At 40.5% G+C, this 21,326-nt stretch overlaps 1 protein-coding gene across 2 annotated transcripts in view; it reads left to right on the top strand.

Annotated features, from left to right (window-relative positions):
- Nucleotides 1–2,671: 2,671 nt before the first annotated feature.
- The window catches only part of shc1 (SHC (Src homology 2 domain containing) transforming protein 1), a 67,389-nt gene continuing 48,734 nt past the window's right edge, over nucleotides 2,672–21,326 (top strand). For both annotated transcript variants that reach the window (XM_037536932.1, XM_037536931.1), the window contains exon 1: nucleotides 2,672–2,895. The gene's annotated coding sequence lies outside the window, so the exon portion shown is untranslated. The remainder of the gene's footprint in view (nucleotides 2,896–21,326) is intronic.

The raw sequence follows: 21,326 nt of genomic DNA, 5'->3' as shown, positions 1-21,326 counted from the left end.
CTAGTAGGAATTTATCGTATTGGACAGGCTTGACTTTTGGCTTATATGGCGATGTGGCTTAGAAATCCTGCTTTGTGAAATTGCAGTCTGGTAAAGGGCAAAACCAGCTTACTGCTGTTGTAGACACAAAACCTCATACGTTCAGAGTGCTAGCTGTCCAGGAGAAGGAAGAAATTAATTTCCAAGTCATTTTAGAGCATTTCTATTGGTCTGTTTATCATAAATTGTTCATGAAATACAACTGAACTTTTCAAATGATGCGAAAAATAATAACAATAAAACATGATGGAGATGCAAGGTTTTTGCAAGACAGCAGCAATATGTTATGTTTTGGATGCTGGTGTGCTGGCCAACCAGCATGACTATGCTGGGTGACCAGCTAAAGCAGCGCCAGACCAGCACAATCCAGCATTAAATTCATGCTGATCTAAGCAGTATTATTTCAGCAGGGTGCTCTTCTGGGATGGCTTTATCTTTTGGATGAACACTGATGATTCAATGTGGACACATTCAAATATATTAGGTTACATACGAACAAGTCAAATTGGAGATATGGGTAATTAGCCTGCCTTGTTTTGACCCCTAGTGGCAAGGCCTTGCTACTGCAGCCAGAACACTTCTCATGCATTGTCTGCAAAAATATAGTTACGTTATGCTTTTGGGGTTAAAAAAAAAATTCTAACTAATTCTTCACTGCGTTTCACACTGATCTCAGATCAGTTTGTTTCAGGCCTGCAGGGGTGAATAAATGTCACTGGTAGTCAAATATGTGGTGTGCATATGCATGCAAATTCCTGTTGCTGTCAGTAGCCTTCAACTCCATTAAATCTGTATTGTGGTTCTTGTGTAGCTTATCAGCATCACAACTGCCATAGCATGACCTGACTTGGGTAATAATTTGCAAAACATCTGAATCTTTTTAAACTATGTATAACGTTAAAGTGTAAAAAGCTTACAGCATTATTAACAGGGCGTTCCACCTTAAGGCCAGACTCTAATTTGCTACTTGTGGTGTCTGCAGTATGATAGTGCAGTATTATACTCCTCAGCCAGAATTCACAATTTCATATTCTTTTCACGTTTTCATTCTTCAGTGTTCTCTCACTACAAAACCCAGCATACGCCCCATAAATCTGTCCTACAGACATTGGGAATCCCTGTGTCTGACTGTTAGCCTAGCCACTGATCTATAGGCTAATAAATACAACCAGGCTAGCCACTTTTACCTCAAGTTGTCAGACAAAATTGTAAATAAAACAGCGATTCTATATTTATTCATTGCGAAATGGACACCAGAGACAAGTATTTCACTGTTTCAGCAAGTGAAACGAAGCTAACCTGAAGTGAGGGGTGTAGCCAGCTTGCTAACTGTAGCACTCAGCTTTTTGGCCTCCTCACCTGAGGAGTCATTTCTGTTATTTGAGTAACTCTCTGCTCTGTAATGATGATTTGGAGAGAGTAATAACATTAGCTAAGTGTTTCCTTCTGTGTTCACAAACTACAATTAAAATAAAACACTAAAACATTACAAAATCGCCCGCCCTTACAAGGTTTTTGCAAGAAAGCAGCAATCTGCTGTGCTTTAGATGCTGGTATGCTGGCCAACCAGCATGACTACGCTGGGTGATGAGCTAAAGCAGCACCAGACCAGCAGAGTCCAGCATTAAATTCATGCTCATCTAAGCTTAAAAAACACTACAGAACAGTCCACCCTAAACAGTGTAGTAGGTGTGTTTAGGTCCTCCCACCTTCAAGGCACATCAGCGGATGGTTTTCCTGATCTTTAAACCTGAAAATCTCATTCTAAAGGCTACTGCTGTGCCATAAGCTTGCTTACAACAGAAGAAGCAATGGTTAAATTTAAATGTTTACCCAGACTTCCCCTTTAGTTCTGTGTATAGTAGAACCGCATGAACTACTCTCACCTCACACCAACTTCCTAAAATATTTTAAGCTATGCACCATTATTACAACTTTAAATGAATATGATTTTTCACAGAAAATTTTTATTTATTTATTTTTTTTTCATTTACAGCTTACAAAGAAAGGTGAAAGGGGAAATCCATCAAATGTTCAAATTTTGCAGATAATTTGATGGTTGACATGTAAACAAAGTCATTCAGAGTGGGTTTGATGTGGAACGGCGCATTGCAGAGAACTGCAATGTCAACCACACAGCGCAACAACACAAACCATTTTATTTACTATCTGAAACTGAACCGACACATTTCTTCTGAGTTTCTATGTGTAATGATGACGATGGCAAAACAGTGCTAATACTGTAAGAACATGGGGACTATTTTGGCTAACGATTGCCTGCATGTACCTCTCCGCCATGAATATATTTAAAAATTATATTTGCAAAACAATAGTAAAATAGTTTGTTTTAGTTGTAAAGGTAAATGGACGTTTGGTTCCCATCACAAGCACTGTGAACAGTTCTAAATTTAAGTTCCTCTAGAACAAATAACATCCAAAAAAATATCAGACCAGATCGCTCGAACGTGTTCATATCTCAATGAGTAAATTATGGCAACATTTTGAAAAATCGCTGGAATTCCCCTTTAAGTCTCGCCGATATTCGATATTCGAGAAATATCGCCAATCCACGTGACGATGGCGGAAGACAGTGGAAAGGAGGAGGAGAAGCAAAGTTAGGGGAGGAGGGAAGAGTGAGTAGGAGAGAGAGAGAGAAAAAAGAAGAGTGAAAAGAAAAAGAGAGGAAAGTTTCGTCGCTGCTTTCCTTACGACAGAAAAGGCAGAGTCGTCTCTGTGGCGAGCTCGAGTTTTTCAATGTGATTCTGAGGCGGGTTTAAGCTCGTTTTTAGAGAGAGAGAGTGAGAGTGAGAGAGAGAGGTAGAAGGACACAGGAGCCAGAGGGGCCGAGAGGAAGAGGTGAGTTTGTGGTGGCTAAAGTTGGGCTAACTTTGTTCCCTGTGGGCATTTCTGACCACCGAGTGCTTGAAATGTGTTGGAAACGAGACTTTGGAGGAACTTTCCGGCTATTTCGAGTATGCCAGATGTCACGTTTCGCAACCTGCGAAGCTCAACTAGGCGTCTTGTTCGAATTTTTCCGTTCCACCTTAAGAGGTGCAGCAGTTACGCTGTGGCGCCTGAAGCACCGCACTAAGCGCTAGAATGGAACTCGGGCAGCGTTTAAGGTGGAACGGAAAAATTCGAACAAGCCCCCAACTTCAGCCTCGTGTTTTGTTTTGACCTGTTGCTTCTCACTTTAGTAGTAAAACCATGAAGCTGCTTGCTGACGTATTGGTTAATTTACCTCAGCTGTTCATTCCGCGTGTTTACTAATTCACAACTTGGCTAAGCTAGGAAGGTTTTTAGTGCAGAAGCAGAGATTAAACCCGGTGAAAAGTGTTTATAGCCTTTCCTGTGGCCGGAAAAGCCTTTTCTTGTAACGTAGCTTTCTGCTTGTCTGCTGGTTTTGAACCGTGTCCTTGTCATTTGAAGAGCAATTTCTCGGTAAATCAGTTTCATCTCGGAGCTCCGAGGAAAAGGAACCGTTCGCCAACATGAGCTCACCACCACCACCACCACCAGCTGTTGTGTTGAGCATCTGTTCTCGGACATTTTGAAAAGTCCCTAATACATGTTTCAAACCCCCCTGTCAGCCCTCCAACTCTTTCAGCCTTGTAAGCTCACTGTTGTGGACGTTTGAGTTCTTTATGCCATGTAATGCAGTGTATTGGGGCCTAAAGTAGATCTGGGCTGTTTATTTTCTCCCCAAAGTGTCAAAGAACAGTGCCTAGCCGGCAGTGGATGAAGTATTAGGTGGCTTTGAGTTCTTATTAGATGGAAAATTTGGCCTGTGTCCACCTCAGTTCCTTCAAAGGACCCACACCTTGGAGTTTCTTTACTTATTTTTTTTTTTATTCTCTAAGATGTCCAGATCTTTTCAGAGGGCCAGGTAGTCCCGCATTGAAATATCTCAGCGCTGAAATATTATTCACCAAAGTTTTCAAAATATCAGCGCATGGAATCGGCGCTTTTTGTGAGCTGGTGCGTTTCCTATCACTGCATTAAAGATGCATGAGGCTTCTTGTATTATTGAATTGGATTGCTATGCGCTTAACTAATAAAACTGTTTAAGAGTAGATATAAATGCCTCATATATTAATTGTATTCCTGTTCAAGTGTTTACTTGTTTTGCATTTGTGAGATTTTTTTACATGTCAGAAAAATGAAGCAGCCACATTGGGAAATCACTTTATTAAATAAGAGCAGATTAAACGGCATAAATGGCCCACTTTTAAGGATTAACATTTGCTGTATTTGTGTTGATATTAAACTCATTGCAGTCTTTTGACATTTCAGGCGTGCGCATTTGCTGTGGCGCTCAATAGAAAAGTACCTAAATTTCCACCTCGCCAGTGCACTATAGAAACGGCTCCTCAGCAGAGCTGGTGCAGCACCTTACAGGAGATATGAGATGAAACGGATTTATAGTTATACCTGTAATATTTGTACCTCTGCACCGGGAACATTTACGCAAATGTTCTGGGAATGTTGTACCGTAGCAGATATATAAGCCTCCACAGTAGATGTATAATCTAAAGTACGTGATCTCGGTGATCCACTGTCGCAACATTTGTCTGACTCAGCTCTTCAGTAGTCTTTGCTGCAGCGAAGGATGCTGCTGGCAGGTTTTACAGTTAATAAGAAAACTCTCGCAGCGCAGCTTACCAAGGCGAAACGGTCAACAATAAGAAACGCCGAGAGTTTATATGACTCCGTTGTTGATCCTGCCTTCTACCTCCCTTACCTAACCTCTTACCTTACTTACTCCACCCCTGTTGCAAAACGTAATGAACAAATCAATAAAAAGTTGAACCCAACCAAAAAAAAAAGGAAAATGTCTCGTCAGCCTTGAAAATGACTTCATATGGTAACGAGCAGCTGAACTAGTTTTATTCAACCCAGAAAATTACCTTGATTGAAAAAAATCATGCATTCAAACTATTTATGTTGAGTTAAACTTGCTCACTTAATTGTTATCACATAAAGTGCATTTTTAGGCTGAAAAGCCGTTTTTAGAGCGTTAAGTTTGTGTGTCATGGCTGTAGTTTTGATTAAATGGCGTTCTAAAGCTGCAGGTCTAGAACTGCAGTGAATTGGCTGGCGAGCCACTCATAACACACTTAAACAGAAGCCACGGCCCTATTAAAGTCTGCCCGGGGCTGCGTTTTGCCCGGCTTCAGAGAATGTATGGCTTAGTTTAATATGTTGACTATGTGGCATTTGGAGTGAATGGCGTGTGTGTGTGTGTGTGTGTGTGTGTACTGGTGCATACACTAATCTATAATCTGTTTTTCTGATATTGGCCACAACTATTTGTTCTAAGCTGGAAATCCAGTACAGCTGGTCTTCAGAACGTCCTAGAGCACAGCGTGTTGAATTAGATGTTTAGTCTTTGTCTGAAATGGCTGAATTCGAGTAGACGCTGCAGACTGTCAACAATTACAGTGGGAAACCTAGTAGTGCGTTCAGCCACATCTTGTAAACAAATGAATGTAGGATATTTCTTTATCAGCCAACTTCCTTGTAGTAAACTCACACAAACGGTGAATACGCTTCAGTGTTACCTGTGTTTACAAGTCAGAACAGCCAGAACGTTCCCGGTCATCACATGAACACAGCAGTGCAAGCTGGAACACAGTGTAGTGCAACATGCTAACAGTACAAAATACCAATTTCTGGAACGGAGTGTGTATTAAAGGCTGCAACATCAAGCCTAACTGTGGTTAATATTCTCCAAGGATTATTATTCAGTAATTACATGGGCTACAGTGGAAACTGGCTATCTTAAGTTAGAGAAGTGTTAATGGGCAGGATTTATCAATAACAATAAGTGGTTATTGTCATCAATTTGTTATTATAATTAATGTGTGGGTGTACATATATATGCATACTGAAGCAAGAATGGAGATATGATTGTTCAGACGACATATATAAGATGTTGAGTCACGTGATATAATATTGCTCTACCGTATTTCTGTATACCGTGCATTAATTTGACCACCTACGGTACTGTTCAAAAGTCAGAGACCGCCGTTTATTCAAGTAATTATCTTTCAAGCCCTTTTTTTTGTTTCAGCAGTGAAAGCAGAAAACATGCATTTAACAAATAATTACCCAGAAGTCTCAACAACAAACATATCCGTTTTTTCAGCATTCAGTGTGTCCACTTCTTACTTGCGTTGCAGCTGCTACTGTTTTCAAGAGACTTGCTTTCAGTTTCTTAAAGAAACCTGCAGGCATATTTTCCCACCAAGGTTCAGTCTTAAAAGTTGGTTGTATTTTCTGCTTCTCATGATCCCAAATAATCCCAAACACGTTCGGTGATGTTGAGGTCTGGACTGTGGGGTGTCAGTCCATTGTTTGGAGAACACCAGCAGCATTTTTTGTTTGGCTTGCAAATGTTCTTTCGTTTTCTCCGTAATGGCTTCTTCACAGCGACATATCTTTTCAGACCCATAGCGCTGAGTTGTCTACTCGCAGTGGAAGGATGGCTGTGGACAGTTTCAGATTTTAAGCAAGAGTTGAGCTCGACTTTCTCCTCTCTCTCAAGCATGAAAGTGCTGTTTATCTGGTGGGGACAGATTTGGTGGTTTGTTAGTTGTTAGGAGTCTCTAATCTCCTCTGAAATGTATCCTGAAAAAGAAATGGCCTTTTGATTGGAGATCAAATAAGCAGAAGTGTACTGTGTTTCACCTTTGTCGGATTACACGAAGCCCTTGAAAGGGAAACTCGTCTGGAAGTGTGACTGGTTAGGATGCTCACACCACACTGTAGACTGTAGATTGGCTGAAGGTCTCATTCGCAGAAATTTTTCACTATACCAAGAAGTTTTGGCCACTACACGGCACAAGGCTAGTGCTGGATTATGTTTGTGCTGGTATCCCGTCTCTGTTTGTGCGTGTTTATCTCGCTCTTATTCCCTTTTCTCCGAGTGGATATGTTATCAGTTGACTTGCACACAACTGGAACAGACAAGTGGAGCTCCAGGTCCCTCCCAGCCAGAGTGGAGTCTGGATAGGGCTGACAGTCGGAATTATTTTTGCCACTAAACTGACCGCCTGAGACGGAGCGATACGGCAGCGACGCAGACACACGTGCACCCTCTCAGTCTCAAGACGGTGAAGCCGGCGCAGGCGCTTTCCCTCGTCTTTGAGGCGTATCGATCCACGACTGGCCTTAGAGGCACCTCTGTATCATAACTGTCAAAGCACAGTAAAGAGAACGAGCTGCTCCACATCAATCACACTTGTACTTTCAGCCTCGTTCTCTTCTTGGGGAACATCTTTTATGCTTCTCAGGAAGTTAGAGAGTTTCCTTAAATAGCAGCACTAAAAACAAAACCAAAAAATGCTGCGTTCAGCAGAAACGAAATTCTGATTGACTGTAATTAACAACAATCGTGAAACGTATGGTTGACTTAAAACATTTTTTAATTACTATTTATTTATTTAGTTATTCAATATTTATGCCCAAAGCTCACACGTTGTGGGTTACTGTGCTGTGAAAAAGTATTTGCCCACTCTGATTCCAACCCCTGCCCCCATGTTGCATGTTTGTCACATTCATTGGTTTCAGATCTTCATAGAACAAAAATGTAATGAGAGGCATGGAGGACGCTGGGAAACACAAAAGCAATAATTTTCATTGTATGGAAGAAAAAGAGCTTTGCCACACGTCTGTCCCCAATGTGAAAAAGTAACTGCCCCCTTAAACCTAACGACTAGTTATTTTACCAGCAAAAGCTGCAACCAAACGTTTCCTATAAGTGAAAATCAGTTTTTCACATCACTACAGAGGAATTTTGGTCCGCTCCTCTTTGTTGAGTTGTGGCATCTCAGTAGGGTTCAAGACTTTGATTATGCCGAAGTCTTGAACCTTTCTCTCTTGCTCTTGTGCTTCGGCTTGCTCTCTGACCCGGTGGTGCTTCAGATCACGGGCTGACGACCAAACACCCTCCTGCGTGATTTTCTTATAGAGAGCAGAAGTCATGGTTCTGTTACTTGTGGCAAGTCACCCAGCTTATGTGGCAGCAAAGCATCACCTTATCAGCCCACGTCTGACTGATGGTGTGATGTCCTAAGTGTGGAATGCTGTTTGCTTTACGGCAGATGTTAATGGACCCCTGTCTTCTTGACTCAGCAGCCCATAGAACATTATTCCAAATGGCTTTTGGGGGTTGTCAGAGGCCTTTTTTCACAGGTGTCTGTTTCAGCTGTAGCCTTTATGTTCCTCTTGGATAGCCGTGTTTATGTTGCAGCTGTCCCATGAATACCGTTTTTGCCCAATGGTGGAATCATAAGCGCTGACCATCTGAGGTGAACGCAGAATGCAGTTCCTTAGATGTTCCTCTGGGTTGTTTACTGGCTTCCTGAATGTGTCATCACTGTGCTCCTGGAGGATTTTTGGTAGGCTGGCCACTGCTGGGAAGATACGTCCCTGTTCTAAGTTTTTTCCATGTGGAGACAACATCTCTGGAGATAACGGTGTCTGTGGCAAACTGTCATCTCTTTTGCTGGTGGCATAGCATACTGCCTGTTGACTTCTTTTAGCCTACAATACTGCTAGGTTCTACTTGAGTGATTCTGTAGCCTCAGCAGTGTTGGCATTAATCAAGCCTGGCTGTGTCTAGTTTAATTGATTCCATTTAGCAGCTATTTTTGGTCAGTTGGTTAATTAAGTAACTTAAGGGGTAATTGTTGTTTCACAGAGGGGCCGGTTGATGCTGGTAATGTTTTTTTTCTTCTTCAATACATTTAATGATTCAAAAACTTTCTGTTGTTGTTTTATATGTAATTTTGTTTAATGACTTGAAACAGTGAAGTGTGGCGAATGAGGAAAAATAGAAGAAACAAAAATCTAAATAACATCAGTCATATAAAGCGTTACGGGTGCTACATCTACTGCTAAATTACTGGTGATCAAACAGTTTTAAACAATAAAACTTAACTGAACAATAACAAAGAGCCATTACAGTTTCCAAAATGCTCTACTTAATTTAAAATATCCATTATATATTACATTATATTATTACATATCAATGACAGCCAATTCATTAAAAGTCCATTTTAATCATTTGTTGTTTTAACAAAGTAGTCCTGCTTACTTGAGTAATAATGACCACCATAAACGTATTTAAGTGCATTTTATGAGAACATGACTACAGCACTATCTGGCAACTCATCTGTCCTCTCCACTCCAACTTGAATGTTTTTCTAGCTGTCGTTAAAGTGCCTCAGAAGTCCTGCGTCGACCTCTAACACATTCCGTCCACTTACGCTGGAATGTCACCGAATCTTTTTTCACGGGGGTCTGTTTCAGCTGTAGCATGACTAAAGCATTATTCACTCACACGGCCCCTTAAAGTTTGCCCCCAGCTTCTGGTCATCTCCACAGTGCAGGGGGTCTCCGCTTTCAGCCCCCGGAAGTTTACTGTGGCGTTTACCTTTCTGCAATACGTCCAATTCAGCCAGGAAAGGTAGAGTAGGCCCATTTAATAATTAGCTGATGAGTTTATTTTTGAGCTTTGGTCCTTCCCCTATAATTCATTTGCCCCGGCCTTGTGAAAGTCCAAAAAACTAAAAATTGCACCTTCAATTCCAGTTAAACTTTGATCCCAGTTTTTGCAAGTGGTAACAATTAGTTAGTGCTAAAATTCTTCTTAATGTAAGTTCAGTTACTCTGCCTGAGGCCTCTTACTGTGGTAAAAGCACCGGCTGACAATAAAACTCATTTTAATGACAATTTCATAGCCAAATGAACCATATAACTATATAATCTAGAAGGCTGGGTTTTCCAAAAGAGGCTAAGGTCATTGTAACTGGAGAGAGAGTTTTGAGTGTGAAGCTGACTCTGCTGTTTAAGAATCATCTTTGTGCTGAGATGCTATCAGAACCCCCCCCCCCCCCACCGCCCTGAAGGATAATTTTCTATTTTTTGACAAAGACTAAGCTTCAGCTTGCATCTTATCACAGTGTCTCCTTCAGTATTAGGAACCCTCTCAAAATGTCCAGCGTGAAAGGTTTTACCATTTCCCGAATTAACATGGTTACCCGAATAAAGCCGCTTTTCCACTGCGTGGTACCGGCTCGACTCGCTTTTGGTACAAGCTCCTCTGTTCTCCACTGTCCACTGTAGTATATAGGATATAGTACTCTGTCAATATAGCTGGTCATCATAGCGATGCCAGATGAAACCACTGTGATGTGAAGGGGCAAATTTTGTTCAGAAGAGGCCGATGCCTCTTTTTGGATATCTGCTCAGCTTGCTTGGAACCTCGATTTTCGGAGTTACCAAAAATAGTACCCGATACCAGACTTGCCAAAAAAGGCGAGTAGTCAAGTCAGTCTGGTACCATGCAATGGTAAAGTAGCTTAGAAGGGCTCCGTTACCGACCCAGACTTAAGGTATAATAAATGACTGTTCTTTGCAATCACAGCTTGTTATTCCATTACTCCATTAATAGGTGCCAGATTTAAAAAGCCTACAGATCAGTTGCATTTAGTCATTCCTAAAACACTATTATGAATCCAGTATTTGGTGTACAGTGGGCTTATAACCTGCACTGGGCAGAGATTAAAACACACTTTATATTAAGCATATCAGTCCTAAAGTTGTATTAAGCAATGCTTAATACTTAATCTTCAGTCTTACTTAATCTTATTCATCAGGGTATATTTTGTTTTTTCCATCCGAGTTTTCTTGACCAAGTCGTAAGGCAAATTATTCGATAACTGTGTGAAATAAATGTAATTTTTTATTTTATTTATTTTTTTGTAAAATCTCCCCTCAAATGAACAGAAAATGTGTTTTATGATCTACACATTGCAATTTGCTAAAAATGCCAAAAATCTTAGATGCTCTTTGTATTAATTTAGAACAAATAAGCAGATCACTGAAGAGAGGCCATCTGTTTATAGCTTATAGCCCAGATATGTGGAAAAATGGGTGAATTTTCAGCTTCTTTTATTATAAAGTTTAAAAATTACATCACCCATCTACTTGACTGGGAAGAAGACAGTTACAGCCTCATATGACCCCCAGCTTTTGAATGTAGCTTATGAAATATGAGAGTTATGAAGAATATGAGGTGCATTTTGGAACCACCAGTGGTCTCAAGCAGTTGAAAGGGTTAGTAGGAATGTATTTTAGCACAGACGTGTCATGCACACTATACTATCGCCCCTACAATAATCACCCCCACCATGACGGTTCATTCAAGAGCTTGGCCAATCTTAAGGCTGTACACAGCCATTAATGTGTCTGAGCAATCGCAGGTTGTCACTGTGGACTAGAAGTAAAGCCTACAGTGAGGTCTGGCAGCCTGCAGCCCTTCCACAGCAGAAATAAACACCAGCTTATTTCTTATTTGGCTGTAAACTGTAGGTGGTGAGCCTATGCTTATGTCTCCACAGTTCGAAAACCTCAGGGATCCCATTTCGACATGTTGAGGACTGCAGAGATTACTTTGGATGAACATTAACTTGAGCGTTTATATCTGTATTTGTGTAAAATGGGAACTTTCTCCAAAGCAGGATGGGTCTCCGGTCAGGTCCTGAAACTTTGGCCATGGAGGGAGCTCATCTAACGTCATATAGTGTAGGCATACTGCGCGTTGTTTAGATTATGGCCTCACCACAAACCTTAGGAGAGGAAGAGGTAACTGGAAATGGGAATCAACAATCCTGCAGTGGTGTGTCTCAGGCGTAGTTTTGGGAGTATTTTTTTATGTACACACCTAAAAATGACCGAATGGCTTCTTTATTAAGGAAAATGGTTCCATATAGAGCCATGAATGGTCAAAGAACTCTTTCCATGATTGTAGGGTTCTTTGCATGCTTCTGTTGTTATGATGTCTGGCTTGTTATATTAGATAAAAGAACCCTTTTTGGTGCTGTATATAATCCTTTACAGAGAGGCTCTATATGGAACCATCTACAGCACAGTGGCCATTCATTTGAAGAGCACTTTTATGATGCAAAGAATAATAATAATAATAATAATAATGTTACATTTATATAGCACCTTTCACAAACCCATTCCGTTTCACATAGCATGGGGAAACAAAAGAACCCTTCTGGTTCTGTATAGAACCATTTTCTTTGCTGATGAAACAGTTTTTAAGTATGAAGCTTTTTGATCCTTCTTATCTAGATCTGCATTTTAGTACATAAAATCGAAAGAAAATGATAAGTGTAGGACTTAAATAATTTAAGAAAAATACTTGTAAGTAGTGCATTAAGCCTAAGTTAATATACTGTAGGTTAAAGATCACAGGCCAATGCACTTTCAGCTGTCTGCATAGGACATGATTGTGAAGAACTCTGTTAAAATACTGTGTAAAGTTTAATTTAACTGTGAAACTATCATTTCTCTCTATTAATAGTCTGGATTACTGAAATGTTGTAGTCATAAAATCAGACTTTCACAGATGCTTACAAGATTAAAAGTCCATTAGATCTATTAATTATATTTAAAAAGCTTGTAACTCAGGTAGACCGTGGCTTACAGAAACCACCATGGGCCGCCATCCCAGCTTCAGTACAACTTGGCATCCAGAACCGTACTGCAGCACCGTTCTCAGTAAAGATATTCCTTTAGTTGGTGTTTTTGATGATTGTTGTTGGAGAGCGCTGAATAAAATTTCCCGTAGACGTTCAGCTACTTCGAGATGTGACCGCGAAGGCCATATGCGAGTGATGTAGCATTCAGTGACCTCGTGCCCTTTGCGTGGTGGCATCGTCAGGTCATCAGTCACATGGATGATTTGCCATTTCCTCCTATTTCTATTTCTGGTCTGAGTGGTAAAGCGACTTGTTGAAACAGCTTTTTCTAAAAAATAAGAGAAGAGAGATCCCGAGCCCAAGTTCAGAGTTTGTGGCACTGGTCAAACGTGGAAATATTAAGCTCCACTGTGAAATAGCCACTTCAGATTAACCTACCAACAAAACACAGAGCTCACCATGAAAGCTCCACAGGGTGCTCGGCCGTTCCCTGACAGCACAAGAGCATGAAATGCTTATTTAGTGCAGCCTTTATTGTTTATTGTATTTATATATTTTCTAGCTGTTTTAACAATAGTAGCCAGTGGCCATACCGTTTTAAAGCACTCTTTAGATTATAAAAGTAGTTGCTTAGACTAACCATCAATGGTTAAACATCTTTAAATATTTAAATATGTTTAAATATTCATTTGTTTGTTTGTCTGGACCTTTTTTAGGCAAGAACTTTGGTATAACTGGACATTCACCAGGTTTGATGCTCTAAGGCATCAAGTGCACCCAAACCATGCCAGCAAAATGCCCCTTGCAGCCTAGCAGAGCCACTCGACGCCCCCTTTACTGTAGGGGACAAGCATTCAGGCCTGTTTTGCTGTGCACGACACACGGCCTCACCCACTTGTGGCGAATATGGTGAAGGGTGACAGTTTCACTATTTCTCAGGCACATTTGAAGTTATGGCAAAGTGCTCAATATATATTTGATTGCACACGTGAATCATGTATTATGGTGCCAAGGTTTTGTAAAAGCAGTAAGCCACTTGAGGCCAAACTGTGGTAACACAAGGCTGGCTTAATGCTCTAATATCACAAAACATAAATAAAAACAGTGGAACAGGCAGAATTTAGAACAGTAAGTTTGGTGGACAGTATCCCAGTATTGTACGCCTTAAAATCGGGCCCTTTACTCATTTTTGGTTCTTTGTTAAGTATTTAGAACTAAAATGCAACAGTGAGTGTGTTTACATGCACTTAATAATCTGATAACTGCAGAAAATCAGCTTTTATCAGCAATCCAGTCAACACATTTACATGCACTTGGGTAGGCAGATAATGGGGAAACTCCAGGTCTACATCCAGACCAGGTCAGGCAATAATTGGATTTCTGCTTTGCAACCAGCCAATAAACCCGCAGAAGAAGATGTGATGTAGACGTAATGCAAACCTCAGACTTTGTGCTGCGGCCTTTTTTAAAAAAAACATTGCACCAGTTTACCTGAAAATATGAACGTACATCATCTAGAAGACGAAGAATATTTAAATCCTTTATTTCGTCAAGCGTGCATTTGGATTTAGCGCTGTGTTTTGCCGTGTCTAAGGAATGGGGAGTATGCTGTTTGCATGACAGACAACTGCAGAAATCCAGATATGATTCGATTATTGAGTGCATGTAAACACACTCGGTGTATCACTTGTTCTGAGGGATCCAAGCTACAAGTGTAAGCGCAAGCCTAAAATCACAGATTTTTTTCCTCCTGTCATCCTGATCCAAATTTGAGGCCTCGTGGTGTGACAGATTATCATGCGGTTCTCCTGGAGGCGTCTGCATCCGTTATGTTTCCGCACCATTTATTCCTTTAAATTTTTGCCTGTACATCTGCTGCATGTGGGCACAAGTATTAAGATGGGTCATTGCCGCAAAATCCTGTCTCTGCATTTACAAACAGTGTTGTCCGCTGTCTAGAGCTGTAGACGTGTGTGGGCTACAGTTACGCCTACAGATGCAGCAAGTTAGAAATGTCACTCACCTTTAATCACAAGTGATCTCGTTGGGATAAAAAGTGTACTCAACAAATATGCACATGAAGTTAGCTAATATCAGGAATATCAGTAGATTTTTCAAAGTAAAACTTAATTATATCTTTAATTAAGTTGAGAGCAATGAGGGACTGTTTATTTGTGTGAGTCATTAACTTCTGGCCCACAGGACGGGGGCTTAATTTATCCTGCAACAACGCAAAGCTCATAAGCTGATAATGTGGTCAGATACAAGTAAAGAAACACTGGCCATTAAAAACACTGGCTATGCAATTAGTTGCATACCGTGCGGTGCAACTACGTCAAACACATACAGGCTCTCTTGTTCTTTTTTTTCTTTGCTCTTCCTGTCTTTCGAACGCCTTGATTAGTCCTGTTGTACTGCAGAATAGGTGGTGGTGAGGCATTTCCTGTTAAGTCTTCCCCTATAGCTGCATTGTGCTTGAATTTTGGCCCCCACGCATAGAAAGGTGCAAACCCATTCTTTGGCAATGGCTTGTCTGGCTTTTGTGAGCGGTACACGCGAAAACAGATCAAAGCGCTGTTCCTGTCTAACCTTTCGATATGCTGGGTAATGCGGCTTTATCGGTTCTTCCTGTGTCAGCCTTGGGTTGAGAAGGTTTGGGCCTTTATTTAACTTTCGTTTAACCTGACATAAATCTATACGGTTAAAATATACAGCAACACATCGAGTTCAGTCACATCACTCCAGATAGACGATGTCCAAGCTGAGCTACGTATGCACAAAGGCTCTTAAAATGACCTCTCCTAGAGGTCAGTCCAGGGCCAGGAGTGCAAGATGACCTCCTTTCCTCTCTGAGGATGTGAGGACCTTTTTCACAGCAGTGGTTTGGCCAAACTGTTAATGGGAGTTAACCCTCTATTGCGTGATGGTGCTACAGGGCAACAAACTAATTGTAATAATATAATATTATACATATTTGAAGACAGTCATAGGGTTAACTGTAAAGAGAAGAGCTTGAATAAGTCAGTAAAAAGCATGTATTTGGTCATACATATTGTAAACATTTAAACTTCTTTTTTTTAACCATTCAGTATAATTTTTTTTAATGAGAATTATTAGAAATATTTTTGTTTACTAGAAGCAACGTTGTGTGACAATAGAATGAATTTAGCCAGTCGCAAGCCAGGTCTCAACATTTCAAGGAACATGGATATATACCATTTCTTCCCATTGTTACAGAACGTGACCTCTAGGCAACATGCTCCAAAAGGACCCCTGCACACATTATTCCTATTTCTTTGTTTTTGAGTTAATAAAATAAATCAAAGAGCGTTGTCATGCAGAAAAGTGAATTGAATATGTATTTTAATTGCTCTCAATGTGTGCCGTAGACGGTTAAAAAAAAACTGGAGCTTTGGAAAAATATTAAAATATAGAGTCTTGATAGTATGAGAGAGACCGGTCTCGTAACAAAGATGCAAGACCTGGTAGACCACCGAAACGCATATAAACAGCGATATACCAACAGCATATACAGCTTTCATGTTTGACACAGAGGAGAAAATTGAGCTCAACTGTTGCTTTAGATCTGAAAAAACGCACAGGCCTTTCTGTCCATCCTTCCACTTTGACAAGAACTCGGCATTATGGGTCTGAAAGGTTGTGTAGCTGTCAAGACGCCCTTACTGAGAAAGGAAGTAGACAAAAAAAGAAGAAATCAAACAAAGAAGTTGGTGTTCTCAGAACAATGGACAGACCACCCCAGACTCCAGACGTCATTGAATGTGTCTGAGGTTACTTGGATTGTAAGAAGCAGAAAATGCAACCAACTTCTGAGACTGAGTTTGGAACAGCATCCCTGCAGATTTCTAAAAAATTGAAAGCAAGTGTCCAACAAAAGAAGCTGCCAAAAAAGGCTAAAAGCTAAACCCAGTAGTAGCCGCTATACTGAACCATGAACCTTGTTTATACTCTTGTTCATTTGCATATAGAAACCACATAATTAATATCTATTTGAGATTTATTAACAGCTTGTTGTGGTTTGAGGCAAGACATGCTAATCGGCTTCTACTACTTGTTAGCTACGTTCGTTTTGGAGCACCACTGCAAAACTAAAGAAGCAAACTTCAGACGCCAGGCATGCCGTGGCTGGTTTACTGCGGTGTGTAAATTCAGTTTTTGGCCTAATCATGGCTGATTTGCGGTCCTTGCGCAGGACCGGGTCATGAGTTCTGATGTTTTCTGCCGTGGGTGTGTTCCCACACGTCTGAAGAGTAAGTGAGACTGAGGCAGTCTTGCGCGACGCTGAAGGCATGACTGTTAGTAGGTTTTGCACCATATCTCGCACTTCGTCTCACGCTTGAGATCCAAGTCACCAACTGCAGGCAAGCCTGATTAGAAAAATGATAAACGATGGGCACGTGATCTGTGAGAGGCGAACTTCAACTTGGAGAAAAGAAAAGGAGCAACAAAAGTGATGGAAAAGCAAAATGGTGAACTTAGTTTAGGTGCTGACCTTGGGTTTGTTGGGCACTGGGTATTGAAAATCAGTAACTTTGTGGTGTTACTTCAATACTACCAAGTATCAAAAAACATGTCTGACATTCATATGAAATTTCACTAGGCAGGCTTAGTATCAGTGAGCCAACACACAAGCGTGTTCCTAAACCTAGGCTGCTGATTGGCTGTCTACTCCATTCTGTAAGCATGTTATCTTAGGTGATTGATAAGGTGTTGCCAGGCTATTATTATGGTATCCCAGGTGGTTGCTAAGGTGTAGCTAGACCTGAACTGTTGTCTCAGATGATTGGGTAGGTGTTGCTAGGCCTACACTGTTATCACAGGTGGTTGCTAAGGTGTTGCTAAGCTATTATTATGGCATCCCAGGTGGTTGCTAAGGTTTTGCTAGGCCTGCACAGTTATCCCAGATGATTGGTGAGGTGTTGCTAGGCCTTTGCTTTGGCGTGGCAGGTTGTTGCTAAAACATTGATATGGTATCCCAGGTGGTTGCTAGTGTGTGTATCTATGTGTGCTAGTGTACGAGGTGTTCTTTTTGACATGATTTGTGGCAATTAAATGTGAAATTTCCTAAGTTTCTGTCATTTTTTTTTTTTTTTTAAACCACAAGCACACTATTTACTTGTAGGCTTGACGATCCTGTAAAGTTTTGTGGTTCTAGCTCAAAACCTGTGAATCGTGAAAACGTTCAAAAAGAAAAGGTCGGTTCATCAACAAGAATTCAGTTAGAATTCAAGAGTTTGGAGCTCAGTTTTATTTTAGATTGAGTTGTGTGGCACCACTTTTAAATGTGGATTAACAAATCTGCCATTAAAGCCTTAATCTGTAATTAAAAACTGCCAGAAATTTTGATTGTGCCACAAGGGATTTGGCTGTGTTCAAAAACATCACATTTATCATGATCTATAATCTACTTTTCATTTTTATTGATAGCATAAGCTTTAGCATAGGGCTACATCAAAAACAGCTCTCACAAGCAAAAGGGGAATCCAGACGTCTACCGCTTTTAGACCCAGAGACTCTGCATCACGGGGGCCTTTTAAGCCAAAGCCTGAAAAGACTGCTTAAAATATATACAACACCTGTTGTTAATCTTACATACAAGTGTTCTTTATGTTATTCTGTACATTTTACAGCAAAAGCTCAATAATTACTCAAATCTAAAGCCTAACACTAAATATTAGTAGAGTAGCCTTTTAGCCTGTTAGCAAAATGTACACACATTAGTGAGATTCTGCTGGTGTGTTTATCTTGATCTGTTTGAGTGATGCGCACAAGAACTGCTTGAGTGCTGCTAGCTAACCCTCGTGGGGAGAATGGTTAACCATCAGCGAGTGAGCCTGTGAGATACAGGCAGGCTGTCTGACGTGCTTTAAATAAACAGTTCTACTGTGAAAGCGAGACGGAGCGAGAGATTATTTTAACCCTATCTGTAAATTTAACCATCTGAGTTTAAATCGGAGTTTAAAGTAATGGGAGTAACTGGGATGACTGTTTTACATATTATTTTTTTAAATACTTGGTTTAAAGTTTAGTGTATCAAGATTTCTTAAAAAAAAAAAAACTTGATGTATTTCAAGTTTAAGCTTAATCCTTGGACAAGGATTTAGCAGCCCATCCTTAAAGTCCTGCAGCCCACCCTCAATTGCCTTTGTGAAGCCAAATTCATTTAAAAAAATCAGTATTATTCCAGTTACAATAACCACATTCACCTCAGTTGTCGGCCATGTGTGTACCTCAATCGTTATGTTTATCATCATCACTTAGCACAGTGAGTATCTCAGAATGGGGAAAGGGAGATGGAAAGATAACAAAACGAACTTGACGTTTCAAGCCTGTTTCCTGAAACCTCGAAAGACTGCATGTTTTAAAAGGCTGCAGTTAGAGCCGTTGAAGAATTACTTTAGTGTGTTCTTTTTTATTCAAACCCTTGCCAATCATTACACTACAGAGGTTCAGTCTTGCGACATCTAAGGCTGGTAAACTGTGAGTCTGCTGGGAACATGAATTACTTACTGGTGACATTTGTGCCACATAACATCATCAGAGCCAGTCGAAACCAACACTTAGCTGGACGTTTAGTCATCACATTCCTAAAGGTGCCATTATTTCAGATTCGCGAAAGTGATTGTACTGTTGAAGCAGAATAATCCAACCTTTTCATTTTCGTCGTTTCATTTTTTTGCACCGTTTAAAACCCATGCTTTGTAGAAACTTAGAAATGCAAACCCTTGGATTACATTTTTTATTTCATTAACAGAATTTAACTTAGAGTTCCTGTTCACCTCCCGTAGCGGTGCTTCAGCGGTCTTCAGAGTGAGATTTTCCATTTAAAAGAAAAGGAAAACCCCGTTTTGATGATGTATTTTGAAGGTGGGAGCTGCTTTGGGGTGGATAGTAGAGGGTTAGGGTTACCTACTACATCAGAGGCTACGCTAATCATCAGGATTTCCAAATTGTCGTACTTTGTGTAATGAATGCTGGGTATTGCAGTGAGAAAACAAACAAAGCATACATAATTGTGAATTCTGTCAAACAGACGAGGCTACAGAGTGTTACGCAACATGGCAAATAATATTAAGTGCTAGTTTTGGGACAGAATTCCCTTTTAAGGATTTACTATTTCAGCAGTACAATATTTTATTACACTGACCGAATGTTCCGGACGTTTCACAGCTCAGTCGAAGGCCAAACATTCAGCTAAATCATTCCGAGAAGACATTTTTGGCTTAAAAACAGGCAGGAAACAGGGTTACTGAGCTCTGAGGTTCGTTCTCTGCTCGAGAGGGAGCGTGTGAGTGTGTGAGAGTCTAACGGAGGGAACAAGACTGTATTTTAGTGGGACATAATGTGGCTGTGCTAGGAAGGAGGAGGGGGGGCCTAAAATAGAAAGCTCACATGTTTGTGCTCTAAGAGACTGAATGTTAATCTACTGTCCACTTACAAAAAGGATAAACACATGCACTCAAGTATTTTCCCATTCGTTTATCACATCATGCTGAGTTGCCATGATGTGAAATAACTGAGTCAGTGTCTGTGTGTTAGAGCTGGAAAGATGAATGTTGGAATATACAGTAATGTGGGAAAGTTGTAATAAGAGTAAATGTGTGCAGAAAAACACTAAATAATGAGTAAAAACAGACAAACTTTTTGCTGGTTGTATATGTAGAACAGTTTTTGAGGTAGAAGTTTTAAGATGGAAAACTGAATTCAATACCCCAGAGCTCAAGATCTGCCTGTAGATGAGTCCGACCAATCAGAAGCAACCAAACACCAATTTGCTTCGTATATATGACAACACAGCTACAGCTACATGGCAGCCTGGAACACTATGTCCAGTGTAGCCTGTTGTGTAGAAAGTAAAATTAAAATATTGGTCAGAAAATTTGCAATTAAATATTTTCCCTAATCTTCTTGCAGTTCAGTGTTCAAATATGAAGTCAAAAAAATTTGTCTGCTGTTCTTATTGGCCAGAAAACCAGGCCTGGACCTTTATTTATAGAGAACAGTCGCAGTTTAAATGGCAGTTGCAGTAATGGTCTGAAAAATCACAATTGGATGTTTTCCCCAAATCATACAGCCCTACCATATGCCAGTTCAGTGTTCCACCTGGAGCAGAAAAAAGTGGATATGCTGGTCTTCCTGGCCAGTCAAACAGGCCTGTAGTATAGAAAGTAATCTCTGTGAAAACCGTAGATGCAAGATTGGTCGGGAAAAAAAAATCACATTTATATATTTCTGCTAGATTATTCAGCTCTACTGTCTGGTAGTTCAGCGTTCAAGTCTCAAGCCAGAAAAGGTGGATATGCTGATCTTCTTGACCAAAAAAAACAAGCCTGGACCTTAAATTGTAGAAAATAATCGCAGGGTTAATTTGCTCTCACAATGTTGGTCAGCAAAAACACAATTAGCAGATTGTTCAGTCCAGCTGTCTGGCAGTTCACTGTTAAAGCCTGAAGCCGAAAAGGTGGATATGCTGGTCTTTTTGGCCAAAAACAAACAGGCCTGGACCTTTGAAAATTGTGTATGTTCCCCAAATTGGTCAGCCCTACATAATTTTACCAAATACCTCACCATTTGAAGTTCTGGGACAGAATCTTTGTTTGTGTTCACATGGACCTCCTGTCAGTCTGGTGTGGACACTCCCCTACGCCCCTTCACTGCCCTGCCGTCTAGCCCTCAGGGACAGGATACTGCCGCTATGGGCCAGAAAGCATGTTGTTCTTCAAAAATACTGATGCCAAGAAACGGAGCAAGAAATGTGACATGGGTAAC

This window comes from Pygocentrus nattereri, chromosome 3, assembly GCF_015220715.1.
Source record: "Pygocentrus nattereri isolate fPygNat1 chromosome 3, fPygNat1.pri, whole genome shotgun sequence".
In the NCBI taxonomy this organism is placed as follows: Eukaryota; Metazoa; Chordata; class Actinopteri; order Characiformes; family Serrasalmidae; genus Pygocentrus; species Pygocentrus nattereri.
This window is presented reverse-complemented; position numbering and strand designations above follow the sequence as displayed.